At 45.8% G+C, this 15,654-nt stretch overlaps 1 protein-coding gene across 2 annotated transcripts in view; it reads left to right on the top strand.

The window, feature by feature from the left end:
* Positions 1-15,654, top strand: part of MAML3 (mastermind like transcriptional coactivator 3) — a 614,427-nt gene that overhangs the window by 60,424 nt on the left and 538,349 nt on the right. The window lies entirely within an intron of this gene.

Below are 15,654 nucleotides of genomic sequence, written 5' to 3'. Positions count from 1 at the left end.
CCAGTTTGATACTTTTTGCTTGCGGAATAAACTTCAGCTTAGTGACTGTTTAATTTGTTCAAGTAGAAGTACAACAATGAATGACAATGCATCAAATGACCTGAAGATCCCCTGGCATGAAAATATGGAGCGTGACTCAGGGAGAGGTAACCTGAGGAGCCTCTCACCTGGACATTCCAATTGGAGGCTAGGAATAGAACCTAATCAACCATCATTTATTATGTCACCTTTATTTAGTTAACATGTAAAATGTCATCTCAATTTTACAGAAAACTCATGTGAAGGCGGATGTGACCTTCAAATAATTTTTTTTTTCTTGGTAGTTCTATAGGTTGTAAAATTCCTAGCTGATATAGTGAACAGTACTTTTTAAAAAAAGAAGTGGCAAAGAGGCATTCTGCTCTGTTGCAGTAACAGCTACATGTTTATGAGATGAGACAACAGAAATCCCTAGATTGAAAAGATAATTTTACTCTAAACTACAAATTAAATATATAATTATGTAATCACATATGTAAATCTGGGTCTCTTTTTACTTTCAGTGCCCCTGGTTCAAGCACAAAGGGTATTTTTAGTTCCTGTTTTTCCTTTTTTACCAAGCTTGATCAGTGAACGAGAAAGTCTTATCAATCATCTACTTGTTGGAAAGCGTGGAGCTTTTGAACCACACAGCTCATTTCAAAATTAGAAATGCCCCGACTTAGGACCCCACGTCAAGACTTTCAGGAGGCAGTTGTCACTAGATCTTAGGTCTGACATATGTCTTTGGGTAAAAGCAGCTAAGAAATGTTCCTTGAGATGGTGTGGGTGGAGAAAGCAATAAAAATGGGATTTCTATTTTTTAACAAGTAAACTCCAATTTGTATTTGCTAGAAAGCTGTGTAGCTCTTTCTCACTTAACAGTGTTCCTCCTAAAATATTTGCAAAACAAAATTATTTTAAACGCAAAGCACATTTTCCCATTGACATATTCTAAAGTTGCATCCTCCTGGGGTATTTTTGGTGACAGAAAAATATTTTATTGCTGCGACTAATAATCACTAACATTTATTGAGCTCTTACTACCTGCCAAGTATTGTTCTAAGATCTTTACATAATTCTCTCATTTGGTTCTCCACAATGATCCTAAGAGGTATTGTCCCAATTTCCCAAATAAGGAATCTAAGGGAAAAAGCGTGTAAGTGACCAGCCCAAGGTCTTATTGTTGGGGTGAAGAAAGGATGAACTCAAGCACTGGTCCTGAGGTCCATATCTACCTTACCACACCACTGTGTTGCTACCAAAGCACCCCAGGCTCACCAGGAGGAGAGGGGCAGTTTCATAGTCTACCAGCCATTGAGATAAAAATCTACTGTAAGTTGGATGGTGGGCTTGAGGTCTCCACCATCACCCTTGATATCATTCTAGGAACTTAATCTAAGATGGCCCTATGGTTTCTCTTGGCTTTACACTCTCCCATGGTGGACACTTGGGAAATGTTAATTGCCTGATACAGATTCACTCATTATAAGGATATGAGTTATCGTGCTCCCTCCCTTGGGGTATTTACAGAATTGGTAGTTTAATTGAACTGAATGCAGATATTATGGTTTCCCAAGTGCTACTGAGAAACAGTTGCAGAAATCAGACAGATGATTTGTAAAATATGTTTTACTAATGATAAAGCTGGATTGAAAAGTAAGTCTTCATTGTGGCCATAGTCAGACTCCCTAATGCTTTTTCCCCAAACCTGAAATTGGTACAACTCACCCAAAGAAGGGTTGGCCCTGCAGAACATACATACAGAGCAAAAGAGCTGCATCAGCTGCCTCTCCTGTGTCCCTCCACTGAAACAAAGTGAGAGCTAGGTCTTTAGACCTGGCCGTAGCAGCAGATGGCCCTGCACCCCTCGTGACTGCCATTCATGAGGCAGGAGGTGAGCAAAGCACACCCGTCCTCAGATGGGGAGATTTAAAAAGAAAGGGGAAGAAAGGGCTGAGTTTCTCATGCTCAGTCCTTCCAAAGTCACCAAGCAGACAAGGTATGACTTGGCCTCCAGGGAAGAGTAAACAGGGTGAGAGAGGGGCTGAAGCTGCTTCCCAATGCTTTCAAAAGGGCAAAAGTTCCTAACATATAGTCCAAGACCAGAACCCTGTGAGGGAGAAGAAAGAGTCCCTCAAATGCCAGGAGTTGTGTCGAGTGCTCTGAGCATGTTGGTTGCTGCTTCTTTGATGAGTTCTTATTCGTATAAAACAGGGACACAGAGCCATTGCACATGGAGTGAAGGTAACGGAAAAGTCTATTGTTCTTTGCAATTTATTTAAGATTTGACCATAACCTATGAAAAAGGAGATACGAATCCAGCTGGCAGCAGTTCGGTAGCTGGGAACACACCCACCCTGGCATCCTAAGAACATGGTTGTCAAGGGGAGAAACTGGCTATTTTCTGTGTCTGAGAGGCAGGAGCAGACTCTTTGAAATAATGAAGCATCAGATTTAGATTTAGATTTATTTAATTAATACTGTATTACTTCCAGCAGTTTAGGAATTCAATAATGGAGCAACCCAACCAAGAATAACTAGTTGAAGATCAATTTGACTTGATTTTCCATGTGGCAAAGATAAAAAAAAAAAAGCCATGTATGAGAATTTACAACCATTCCTCTCCCCACATTTGAAGGATGATTGTTATCTCAGTTGCTCAGTTCCTATGTCTCTGGTGTGTTGGTCAGGAAAATGGGTAGAAAGGGCAATTGGAGAAAATGAAGAGAAGTAGTTTGATCTACACAGGAAAAGACATAGACCCACCGAAGGAAGCAAAAACCAAAACCAAAACCCAAAATGTTCAGGACCCAAGAAGGCTAGCAAGAGAGAGGGAAAGCGAGAGTGACAGGAGAGGCAACCTGGGCTGGAGATTTTGGAAGAGAGAAATTTGAGTAGCTGCCATGCGCTGTGGGACTTGGGGGAGAGAGGGATGGAGAAGGGGATTTGCAGCAAGTTTGTCACGGGTACTTCTGACACTCTTACCTCTATCAAGGAAAGCTTTAATAAAGATCTTCATCACTCTTCAAGATTTGGGGATGGGATTTATTTTTCTCTTGGGTAAGTTATCATGAGGGGTTAGGCTTTAAGGAATGGCAAAGAAGCCCAGATTTATTTGCAGCTATCTATTTGGACCTTTCTAGAATGAACCACCCTGTGGGTACGGGTGCCGAGCTTGTCCACACCGTGTAAAGTGGTGATTGTAAAAGGGTGTGCCCAGGAGGTGGCCAGAGGGCACAGCAGGGTGTGACGGTGGCTCAAGCACAGCGTGGTGACAGGGTATGTTAGAAGGTGGCCCTCAGCAGAAGCCAGAGACCTGAGGTACAATCACCTCTCCAGGCACTCCTCACCAACACACTTCAGGTCACCTACCAGTGGGCTTCCCTGACTAAGACTTGTGAACAGTCTTTAGCACGTTGTCTTTGGGCCTTCCATTCTGAAGGATGTTTGATGAAGAATGGCCCACTGGCGAAGCAAGGTTCCAGCTGCTGGGTACAGGGTGGTGGAAAGTCACTGCTCTGGGATTCAGTACTGCAGGCCTTCAAGACCAGAGCTGGTGCTGCTTATCTCAGCCTCAGCTTCCTCACCTGCAAAACAGCAGTCTTGGGAAGATGACATTAAGGATGGCTTTCAGCTCTAACACTCACTGATGCCTTTCCAGGTTCTCCTTCTTTACTGTAGCTATTGGCGCCAACTGGTCCTGCTCCAGAGGCTTGGCCAACTCCCCTTCCCCACTGCGCACGTGGTGCCCTTCCCAGTCAGACCTACCCGGGAGTGAGCAAGGACAGGGGGCCCTGGCTACAGCATGAAGGCAGCAGGCTTCTGAATAGTAAACGCTAGGCTGGCTGGGGGAGAGGGAGGGCATCGCCCAGTGACCCAGGAGCTCTGGGAAGCACGGCCCCTGCCTGCGTGCACCCATGGGAGTGTGAGAGCGCACGCGCGCGCACACACACACAGACACATACACGCAAACAAGACGTTAGAGCCTGTCTCTGGAGTTCAGACAGCTTGCCTAGCAGGAGAAGGCAGCTTTGTTGTTTTCCAGACACTTCTCAGAGCCACTGAAACAGCAACTGGATAAATATAGGAGGATGACACCATCACTGGGTGCGTGTGCGTGTGCGTGTGCTAACAAGCCCGGGAGCTGCAGACTGCCACGTGGTCCCCAACCTCCAGGAATCGACACTCGAGCTTCCCAGAGCCAGAAAATCTGAACGTAATGTGCCTTCATCAAAGAAGCCTGGCAGGAGGGTGAGACGAGGCCGCGGGCGCGGTCCTGCCCTTGGCTCCTCCGAGCATTCTCGGAGGTCACCCTCTGCTCCGCCCTGCCTATATATAGCCCTGCTGACTGCAGTGCACATGCGATCTTTCTGAATGAAATACCAGAAATCCTTCCAGGCTCTGTGAAAGCAGCAGCTAAGTGGCATTTGAAAGTCCTAAGAAATGAGTGGGGGAAACAGAGCAGGTGTTTTTTCTCCTCATGAAAGGCAAACGCTGATTTGGAAGGTTTTGAGGTAGGGAACGTGGGCCAAACTCAGTACTGCCAATTTTTAATTACCAGCACAATTAGCTGCCTGGCTTCACAACAAGCCTATTTTGTCAAGCTCTGTTTAAGAACCAGCAAATTGCAGCGTTAGCACCAAACAGATGAACAGCGCAGTGATCACATCCTACTCTCGAAAAATCAGTGCTCTGCCTACAGAGTCCTGGGCTTGTAGCAGCTCCTGCCACCAGCAAGTACCTGACACCCTCTTCTTGGCCCCGACTAAATTGGCATAAGGGCAGGGATCATGTCTCTATAGGGCCATCTGCCCTGTGGTTGATCACTCCACATTAAGTGAACTGTATTAAATCAGTGTGATATCCACATCAACGTTAACTCCTCAGGATAAAACACAACAGAGCCCCTCTGTCCTCTTATTGGCATCCCTAGTGATGGCCATCACTGGAAATAAGTTCGAGCTATTTAATGTAAAGGCATACAACCCCTACAGGTTACTAAGTAACATCTCCTTGGGGACAGGATTTCTATGGGAGACCCTGTGTCCAGGAGTGTCCATAGGGCCTTGGACTGCTTGGCAGAACTTGTATATGGTTTAATCTGTTACTCGAGTCAAGCCTAGGAGACTCAGACAGGTCAGGAGTGCTCCTCTGGGGTGCGTGAGGTCTCTGGGGAGCAGGAGAGGCTCAGAAATGATAGCAGAGGAGCTGTTCAAGGAAAGAGAGACTGCAGACACTTCTGGACCACAGACTTCGCCTCTGGGATTGAGTCAGAGAAGCAGAAACCACAGACTTTGATCAGTTCCTACTCTGCTTTCACTGAGCCTGCAGCCCTTTCCTTCCTGGGTCAGACACTCCAGAGCAAACCTTAGGGCAGTCATGGTGGAAGGAATCTCAGACCCCTTGGGAGAGACCTACGCAACGATTCTGATTTCAGCTACTCTGCTGTAGGACAGGCAGTGGACTGAGTAGTGTTCATTGCAGAGTCACTAAGAACATCTTGCCCGCAGACAGTGCCTCCCTTGATGCCTGATTCCACCAATTATGAATCCATTTGCAAGAGACAGGCACTGCTTTTCTTTGAGAGTCATCTGCAGATACTGAACAAGGGAATGCCAGTCATTTCCCACACTTTCCCTACAGATACCTACAAATGTACAAACTGCATTTCCTAGGTTTCCGTACCAAGTGGCTTCCAGACAGGTGAGGCCAAAGGGAGGCCCTAACAGGAAGGGGAGAAGTTGGGGTATTTCCATCCCTCTCTCTCTGCCTGGGCGGCATCTCTCGTGGTGTCTGTGTTTCCTTGAGGTCCAAGCTCTCACCAGGCAGCTTGACCATGGCTCCAGTGTCCTCTGGACAGTCCAGACTCCTCTTCCTTGACACCTCCAGCTCTAGCTGTTATGCGTCTCTGCCTCACCATCTCCTATTAGCTCTTCAGCTCTTCCATCTATTTGTACCTAGGTCCCCTGTTCATTCCCTTTATTGAACAATGTGACTTGAGCTCTGTTTTCTTGTCTCAACTCTGGCTTATTCAAAGGGTTATGCATAAACATATTATAAGTAAGCCTAATGATAATTTTTTCTCAGCAAGACCTACAGTAGCAGGGAAGGCTTGGGAAGCTCAAGAAATAAGGACCCAAAAGGGAAAAACGATGAATACTTTCCCCCAGGTCTTGTCTACCCTACAACAGGCCCCTCTGACTCTAATGTTGTGTAGGAAGGCCATAACCCAGCAGCCCCCTGCCAGCATCCTGACTTGTCACTCTCTGGCTTTACACCGTGGAATCTTTGCCCCTGCTGACATCTGTTTGCTGGTACCCATGATTTATGAGCTCCCAACTGCAGACTTTTGCACACCCATCCTCCTCCCCTTCGACAGTATCTTTCCTACTCACCTCTCTGTCTGTATGACTCTTCCGCCTTTGCAACCCTACTTAAAGCCTAAAACCTGAGCATTCCATATGGGTGTATGGCCTTAGCAAGTTATAGATGCAATCTGAGCTCCAATGCTCTTGCACTCTTTTGTTGGTTTTTGCCAGAGATCTTACAGTTTTAATCGTACATACTTTCCTATTTGACCAATAGAATTCTAAGGTCTATACAGCAATGCGAGCATGTCTATGATTTCTTTTGCTCCCCGTTCCTACCCCTCCCTCGGCCCCTCCAGTCCCGGCAATTATAACATTTAGCACTGCTCTAGTGTGTTCAACAAATACTGATATACTGCCTAAACGGATTCCCTCAGCTAGGAAGATAGGCTTATATCTATTTGTCAGGACGGCATGCTTTCTGTGGGAGCAACGCTGGTCTGAAAAACCTCAGATCTGTTCTTTCTCTGACAGATCACCCCCAGTAGAATGCAGTCTCCAGGCATGAGGTTTGCTCAGTCATTATTTTTAACCCTCCCTGGGCCTTGTGTGTTCACACTACATTTGCAATGCAGTCGTTGGTTTTTTGTTTGTTTGTTTGTTTTTTCCCCCAGCACAGACCTCCTGAAGGGGATTCTTGCTGATGGCATCTGCGGCAGAGACAAGCTCATGCCTGAAGAGATAAATTATTTATGGTGAATGGTGCCCTAATGGATGGTGTGATCAATAATGCTTATAATAGTACAGCACTGGTCAAATCACAGAAGGGCTTGAACGCATGTCTACATCATTCTGAGAAGACAGGGTCTACCAGATATCAAGAGGGAAAGAAAGGGAGTACTCATGACGTCAACCTCAAAACAGCTTAAATGAGGAGGAAAGTGCAGCCCTTTTTTTTTTTTTTTTCGTTTAAAGAGACAAGTCAGTTTTTAGTCACAGGGATCACTGCACCAAAATGCCCCCAACAGTGGCCACTTACCAAGACCAACCTTACTGCACTGATCTAGCAAAGAGTCTCCCCGTGTTTCTAAGCTTTTCCAGAAGCTCCACAGACAGAAAGCTGAATTTCTCCCTGCGTGTTGGTATAGGGCCTGCCTGCAAGTAATGAAGACATTAGTATCTGTTGCTTGGAGTGTTAATTGCTTCTCTGTATCGCTTAGCTCCAGTTTCTAGGCAACATCCAATAGCTCAACAGGCCTCTGTGTGCACATATGATCCCAAGTCTGAACTTTCTCAAGACTCTGCTCTTTTTGTCTGCTGGAAAGCTCCACTGGGAGGTCCAAATGGAATTTCACACTCAACATGTCCAGAGTCAGTCGCATTATCTCCCTCTCTCTCCCCACCTCCTACCTGCTACCTTACTGTCCATCGCCCTCCCGCCAAAAATGAATCCCTGTTTTCCCTCTTTATCTACTGTCATCCTGTCAGTGGCACTGACATCTTGTGGTTCGCCATGCCAGAGCATCATGCTCTTCCCTTTCAAGGCCCAGCTCACATGTCTTTCCCTCCCTGAAGCCTCCGCTCGAGTCCGAGCCCTCATGGTACTTGGGTCTCTCCCACTGCACTCATCGCATTCACGCTGATGTTACGGATGTTTGTGCGTGTGTCATCTCTCAAACTACACAATGAGTTTAGGGTATGGACCATGTCCGATCATCTTGGAATATCCCAAAGAGACTAGCAAAACACGCTAGCAGACTTTCAATTAGCATTTGTTGAATAAATGAGTGAATGATCTTCAAGCAGGCAGTGGAGGTGGCACAGGCCATGTTTGTTTTCTTTATCGCTTCTACCCCTAAAGTGTGCCCTAGAGGAGAGTGGAAAGGAATTAAGAGGAATTTAAGTGAAAAATCTCAGAACACTTTCACTAGACTGAGTTCTACTTTCTCTTCTCCGGATTCTTGTAGGTGTTTCACAAAGATTTAAGAGTCCAAGGTGTTGGTCCATAGCCCCAGCTGAACTGAGGAGCTCAGGAGACAATCCTGGAGAAAGGGGAGAGGAACCTGGGCTCTTCTGGGCTGGTTTGAGTGTAGAGAAGCTATACCAGACATCCTCAAGACTCCAGGAGGCTGCAAAGGAAAGAACCAGATCAGGACCCCAACTACGGCACTGGAAAGTGCCTTTCTAGTCCTTCATGGGCTCCAATAACCTAACAAGGCTGATGGCAGGACCACGGGGCCTGAGGCTTCACTTCCACACACTCCCATGGGCTTTGTCTCATCTTTCTGAATCGATGGGGTTGTCTTGGTAGACGAGGTGTAGGGGACAGAGAAAGACAAAATTATTTTTAGATAAAATTCATACACATGTCTAACCAGGAGTAGGACACTCAATAAACGGTGATTTCTTTCTGTCACCCCCTGCAATCGGTGCAATCCAAGATGCACTCCTGAGTGTAACTCTCAAGATAAAGGCTCTTTGCATAATCTCTAAAGAAAGCTTTCCTTCAAGCTCTAGGAAAGGTGCAATAATAGATTTGCAGGCAGTTCCCCAGTCCAGGTTTTAGTGCCCACATCACACTGAGTTCCAACATGTGTGGCAAAATCTCTCCTTGTTACAAGGTGCTGTAAGGCTCAATTGTGGCAGTGAGAACTTTAATTTTGTATTTTCTCACTTGGGTGCAATTAAGTTTTCAAACATAAAAGTGAGCTAATGTCATCTTTGAGCATTTCATTTACTTTCTTTTTCTTATAAAGGAAACCACCCGTGAATATATTTGGCTATGTGATTGCACAGTCAAATAAGGACACATTTAAATATTCTAGTGGGTAACTGCATCTACAATCTACTTTCATTACTGGCTTCCAACACTATACATGTATAGGAACACCTACCTTGATAATGTCTCTTGATATTCACTTTGGTTTCTTGTGAATGACATAAGCGTTACTTAGCTGATTTATTTCCCCTTCTAATCTTAGCAAATCACCTGATTATCATTGAGGACGATATTCATTCTGGAGAGACCAGTTAGGATGACTTCAGGACTAGAAATACTATCTGGCTTATTTTTAGTGCATTTCATCTAAGAATTTTTCATATGAATAGGGAAATGAAAACCTTTAGATAGGTGACTGACTCTGCACAGTCTTACATTGATTCGTTCAGGGCCCATGCCAGAAATCAAATCCATGATTCCTGATTATTCCTTCAATTCCTCTAATTCTTTAAAGGCAAGAATCTCAAAGCACCATATCTCTTTAATACCTTTTGTCAACTAGGTTCTCCTCTCCTGTATAGCTTACCCCTGGTCCATGGCAAGTCTCTAACAATAAGTTATTGATGAGGGCATGATAGAAAGAATGAAAAAAATAAAATGACAAAGAACCCCTTGACCTTCTGTGGTTACGGGACCTTGTCTCTAGTTTTGTAATCTGAAAAAAAAACCAAAAAAAACAAAACCCAGCTGATCCAATCCATGACTAGAGAAATCAAAAGCATGTTCCATGTGCTTTTGACAGTTAGGATTCTTTATAGAAACAAATTCTCAGGAAAAGAGTGATTATGTAATTCCATGGCAGGCTGACTGTTACGGGAAAATGTGTACTTTGCGTTTATCAACGTTCAACTGTAACTGTCTGTAACTTCACAGCTGAGACCCAGGCTCTCATTTTATTTTCTTAGCTAGGCAGGATTGGGCAAGGATCCATCCTACCAGAAAAAAAGCCCTCAGGACCCCGACCTCACTCCAGTAGAAAACGGTGTTGGTGACAGAGTTCTAGGAGAGGCTTAGCATGAAACTCTGTGGAGCCAACAGCCGGTACAATTGCCATCTCTGAGGAAAGCTGTGATTAAGAGCTTGACCCTCGGTAGTAAACAAAAGGTATGAGATTGTATGTAGCACCAAAGAGTTCGCTGGACTGAATATTTGTGAAGCCCACGAGTACAGAAGTATCAGAAGGAAGATACTTTCAAATTTTGTATACTCCACCCCTCCTGATTCTGCAGAGATGAATTGAAGATGAATTATTTTTTAGCTAAAAGGCCCTAGGAAGGAACATTCAAAACCTTACTCTTTTAGAACTTACTAGAAGTATGGAGGAAAGAACAACAGAGCCTTTTCTGCTGTAAGTTCCCCATCAGATATACGTATGCTCCTCACCTACAACTTCAAATATGCCCCCATCTTGAAGCTGGGAGAAAAGCCCAGGTTAGTTCTCCACCATTTTCCGTCCTCAGTGCCCACTCTAGGGTGACGACTGCCTTTCTCCCTGGACCATGACCTAAATATCCTCTCTGCTTTTTTGTAAGCTTAGCTCATAGTGGCAAATGTCCCTTTCCTCGGGCCCCGGTTTTTTGAGGCGTGTGTAATGTAAGAAGATGGCTGCCCAAGCCCGCCAGCTCGTCAAGCTTGATCTATTGATCAAAATGTCACTGCCATTAAGGAGGTGCCAGCCCTCTGTCCTGAGGTGGTGGCTCATTCCAGAAGAAGGCTGCCTTGCCTGTACACATGACGTGTTTGAGGACAGGAGCTGAAGACTATTTCATCTGGAAACACCAAGTTAATCCATTTCCTTAAAGCCACTTAGATGCTAAAGAGCAAAAGCAGAATTCCTACTAGCGCTGTTGACATTTCCTGCCTCAGAACGACTCCCTTTCAATCAACAAAATGAGTGCTTTACGGAGTCTGAGCTTGGCTTGAACGGCACAAGAAAGACCAAAATACCTCCCCTGAGAACCCTCCTGACACAGGCTGGCTTCCATCCACATGCTCAGTAGGTTTTAGGTCCTTCCCCACCCCTCTTGCCCAGCATAGCTACCCGGCTTTCTCTCCAGGGCTATTCTGAGCTTCTGCCAACATCCAGTGATGAGGCTGACATTCATTAGTGCTGATGATTCATATGCTGTGCTTTCTGATCTGGGGTCAGGCACTGAGGAGCATCTGCAGGAGATGCTGGGCTCTGACTGCTAGCGCCTCTGCCTTCTAAAGAAACCTATAAGGTGCCAGCAAATGTAAAGATGCAGGCTCTAGCCTTGCCTATCTATGCTCCCAAGGAGGGCGGACTGAGATGAGGAAGGGGGAGCGGGAAGAAGGAAGGGAGGTCACATGGAAGCATCATGCTTCTCTGACACTCCAGCTCTCTTCATGTATGAAACAATTCTGCTTCTTTGCTAACAAAGCATTAGTCACTGGGAGCTTTGTGCCATCAGAGAATTTTGCTTACAAATATGGCAGAGAAGCTGCAATGTGCCCACCAAACCTGTTGCTTTCTCTCCTGGGTCCACAGCTAGATGACATTTCCCAGCCTTCTTTGATTAGATGGAGCCATGTGACAGTTCTGGCCAGTGAAAGATGAACAGAAGTGACGTCATTACCTCTGAGGCAGGCCCATAGGACATCCGTCATGACTTGCGCGCTCTCTCAACCCCATTATTTGGCTCAATGTCGACACCCAGGGTGAACTTGGGAGCCACGCATTAAAGGCAGAGGTTAGGTCCCCAGATGACTCTGGGGAACAATGGACTGCAAAGGTGGGTGGAAAGTAACCTTCACTGGGTTCAGGCACAGAGACTTTGGGGTTTTTGTTATAGGAGCTAGGCTTACTTACCCTGACTAATACAACCATCTCCTTTCACCCCAGTCCCCAAATTGTGTGGCTGCTGCTCTAAATTTTTAAAATATTAACAATAAAGGCTCCAAACTCATAGATCTTTAAAGAGGCAAATGACATTACAATTCTAAAGGGGGCTGTTCAAGTCCTTTAGTCTTAGAAGTCATTTGTATCCAGTACGGCTCGAAGTAAGTAAATTGCATGGTAAAGCTTTGTTATTTCGAGTATAATCACAAATTTGAGCTATAGTCATCTTTGTTGATATAGAGTCTGACCCGTATTCTATTTGGCTTCTAACTTTAAGAAATTGCCACTGGCAGCTGAAGAGTCCTAATTCCTTGAAAGGGAAAAATGAAGAAAAGGAAAATAAAAGGAAAAGGAGAGGGGGCAATTACGAACTGACTTCTTTTTTCCTTATCAATTCATTTGACTCCTGAATTGGTATTTAGCATTACATTTATTTGTGTAGGCTTCTTGCAGATAGACCTATGCTCTGTAATACTTTATAACCCTCCCAATGGCTAGCACAGCATTTTATAGTTTGCTGGATAGTTTAGAATAAAATCCTTCTTTGTCCACCTTTTACTTGCATCCATTGGATCGTCCCTCTTTTCAGTCATTTTGCATTTTTTTTTTTTAATGAATGGGTTATTTTTAAAAATTTATTTATTTATTTATTTATTTATTTATGGCTGTGTTGGGTCTTCGTTTCTGTGCGAGGGCTTTCTCCAGTTGTGGCAAGTGGGGGCCACTCTTCATCGCGGTGCGCGGGCCTCTCACTATCGCGGCCTCTCTTGTTGCGGAGCACAGGCTCCAGACGCGCAGGCTCAGTAGTTGTGGCTCACGGGCCCAGCTGCTCCGCGGCATGTGGGATCTTCCCAGACCAGGGCTCGAACCCGTGTCCCCTGCATTGGCAGGCAGATTCTCAACCACTGCGCCACCAGGGAAGCCCCATTTTGCATTTTTAACCTCAAGAAAAGGATGACACAGCAAAAATTAGAGAAAAGAGGAGTAACTAATTAGCCATGGGGAGGAAGGGAGTCGGAAGAAAGCTCCAAGCACTTAAAGGCTGGTGGGTCCCTGAGAAACATTCCAGGGGTCCAGCCATGCAGGATCGAGGAGGAAAGACAGACGCCCTCCTAACACACCTTGGTTGGTTCTGCCTAGAGAAGGAAGGGACCTGCATCCAGGTTCCCAACTAAAGCCCGGGAATCAACGTGATCCCACAAGATAATGCTATTCTCATGCCCCTCCGTGGTGTGGGGCACTGCTTGGATTCATGTGAGTGGCGAAGAAATGGGGCAAGGTTTTGGACAGCCTCTTCTGAGGCCCAGACTTGGGTGGCAGAAGCAGTTAACACCTACGTGCCCAAGAGGTCCTGGAAAGAGCTGAGAGAGGGCTGGATGTGAAGGTGTCCCGTGGTCAGGAACAAGGGATGACTCAGCAGCCCCCTGGTGAACCAATAACTGAAGACCAGATGGCGAGTTAGACACCTCGGGGGAGGCCAGCATAGATGGAGAATGATCCTGAGGACCAGATGTCCCCTCCCAATACCTGGCACTATGGAAGGCTCCAAAATTTAGATGCAACCCAGGGAACGCTGGGAGCAGAAAAGCCAAATTAATTGAAATTCAATTTCTGCAATCCTCAGAGGAATGGAGGCTCAAGAAGAAAAAAGGAAAGCAAAGAATTGCATCTCTGACACTCCTGAATATATGGAATGAAATTGATACCTGTTAGGTGTGATCCAAGAAACAGGGATTTCTATTAACCTTAATGAAAAGGCAGAAGGATGTTAACTAGTGTTGTGACTTCAGAACAATGAAAACCCCACTTTCCCTGACCTCTGTGCTGGTGTGTGAATTTCCACCATTATCATCTGTTTTGCCCTTTGATTTAAGATTTTCCTCTTAAAAGACACATGCTGTTGAGGGATGTTAACCTTATTAGTCGCTTATTCCTTAATGTGAATCAGTTTATCCGATGTTTCTCTGACATCAGGGTGCAAGCAAGGAACGTTCCCTAGAGAAGGAGGGAGACAGAGGGTGAGGGATGGGGAGAAAGGAGGGACGTGGGAGGACAGGAGAGAATGAATGAATCAAGGGGCGAATATATGCAAAAAGAATAAGAGTGGTACCTCTGGATATGAATTTTGCCTATGTTGTAATTTGGGGTAGGAGCAGCCATATGGATGGAGATAATTCTGTGTTGTTAAAAATTGTCCTGCTTCCCATCAAGGGGGCTGCCCTTCCTGGAGGGGGGTGGGGGATCTGGGGGGAGGAGGGGGAGGTGGGGCGCTTTGTGTGATTTGTCTCTAAGTGCTGTGTGGGCTAGGGCAGCAGCGCCCACCAGACCTCATTCCCTCCTTGAATCTCACAGAACCTTACAGACTAATGAATTCATTAAGCCCGACAGGACATCTGCAAGGCAGGTGCCTATTAAATCAATTAAGCACCGATAAACATTATTTCAGTATAGAGATGGTGCTCCGAACAGGCAGAAAAGACGATTCAGAGAAGTCCCAGGGCTGATAAAATAGTGGCTTTCTCTTGAGGAGTTAAATCGGTCTTTTGTGCGACGAGGCTGCAGCAGGGCCAGAGCATATAAAGCAGGTGTTGGCTGTGACATGAATCTGAAAAGTTAAGCCAGGGGAGAAGCAGGTAAATAACAGCGAATGTAAGACCTAAATCCCACGGCAAGGCCAGTGACAGGGAGAGAGAGTCGCTGGGCAGCCGCGGGGAGATACTATTAAGAAGGAAGAAAGCAATGCCCGGTGCTTTGTGTACCAGGATAGTGAATTATAAGGTTTTTTCCTCATCGTGACCTTGTGATATTGAGTAGCGTCCCTTCCGACAATCAGTGTTGACATCGGCTACACGCTCCGATCGATAGACATTTCGTAGGATGTCAAGAAACTGTGTTCTCACAGGCAAAGGCGGCAGCCTGTGTACCTGGTCCACCGCCGTGTCACCTGCTTTGCGGGGAGATTAGGCTGTGGAAATGGGTCAGCATCCTTCAGTGGCCTCAGCGAGAGAGGCTTTTCCGCTGCACTTCAGGGAGGAGCCGGTCTGCGGGTTATTTTCCACTAACCCAGGCACGTGGCCATTCATTAAATCCGGAAATAAATCATGCGCAGGGCCCCCGGGGAACTGCATTTGCTTTGCAAGGTTCTAATTCAGCACATCCAGCTAGAAAAGACAGCCGCTCCACCCTTACCAGTTCTTAGGAAATAAATTGTTGCTTATTTCCGGCCTTAAGAGATTGCCCATCACCTGCTTGGGATTCTGAAACGGCGTTTCTCAAAAAGCACATGCTCATTAACACCCATTTTGGATTTGATCCTGGTGAATATGGGGGCCAGTGGGGCTTGTGAAGACATGCTCATCCCCCCACCACGAGGAACCTGCCGCCATCAGATGCGGATTCACACCTCATAGGCAGGTGGACGTCCCCTGCCAGAGTTTGCCCAATGTGCCCAGAGCAGCGAGTCTGGAATTTCATTGTATAAGAATCACCCAGAGAACTTGTTAAAATATATATATATATATATATATATATATATATATTCCTGGGCCTGGATCCCAAAGATGCTGATTAAACAGATCTGTGGCAGGGACCCTGGAATCTTCATCTTTGTAAGCTCCTCGGGTGATTTCCCTTCGGGTGGTCTTATGACCCCAGTTTGAGCCAAGCCCAGCCAGCAGGCAGGACAA

The sequence above is a fragment of the Balaenoptera borealis genome, assembly GCF_965194805.1.
Source record: "Balaenoptera borealis genome assembly, chromosome: 4".
Taxonomy (NCBI): Eukaryota; Metazoa; Chordata; class Mammalia; order Artiodactyla; family Balaenopteridae; genus Balaenoptera; species Balaenoptera borealis.
This window is presented reverse-complemented; position numbering and strand designations above follow the sequence as displayed.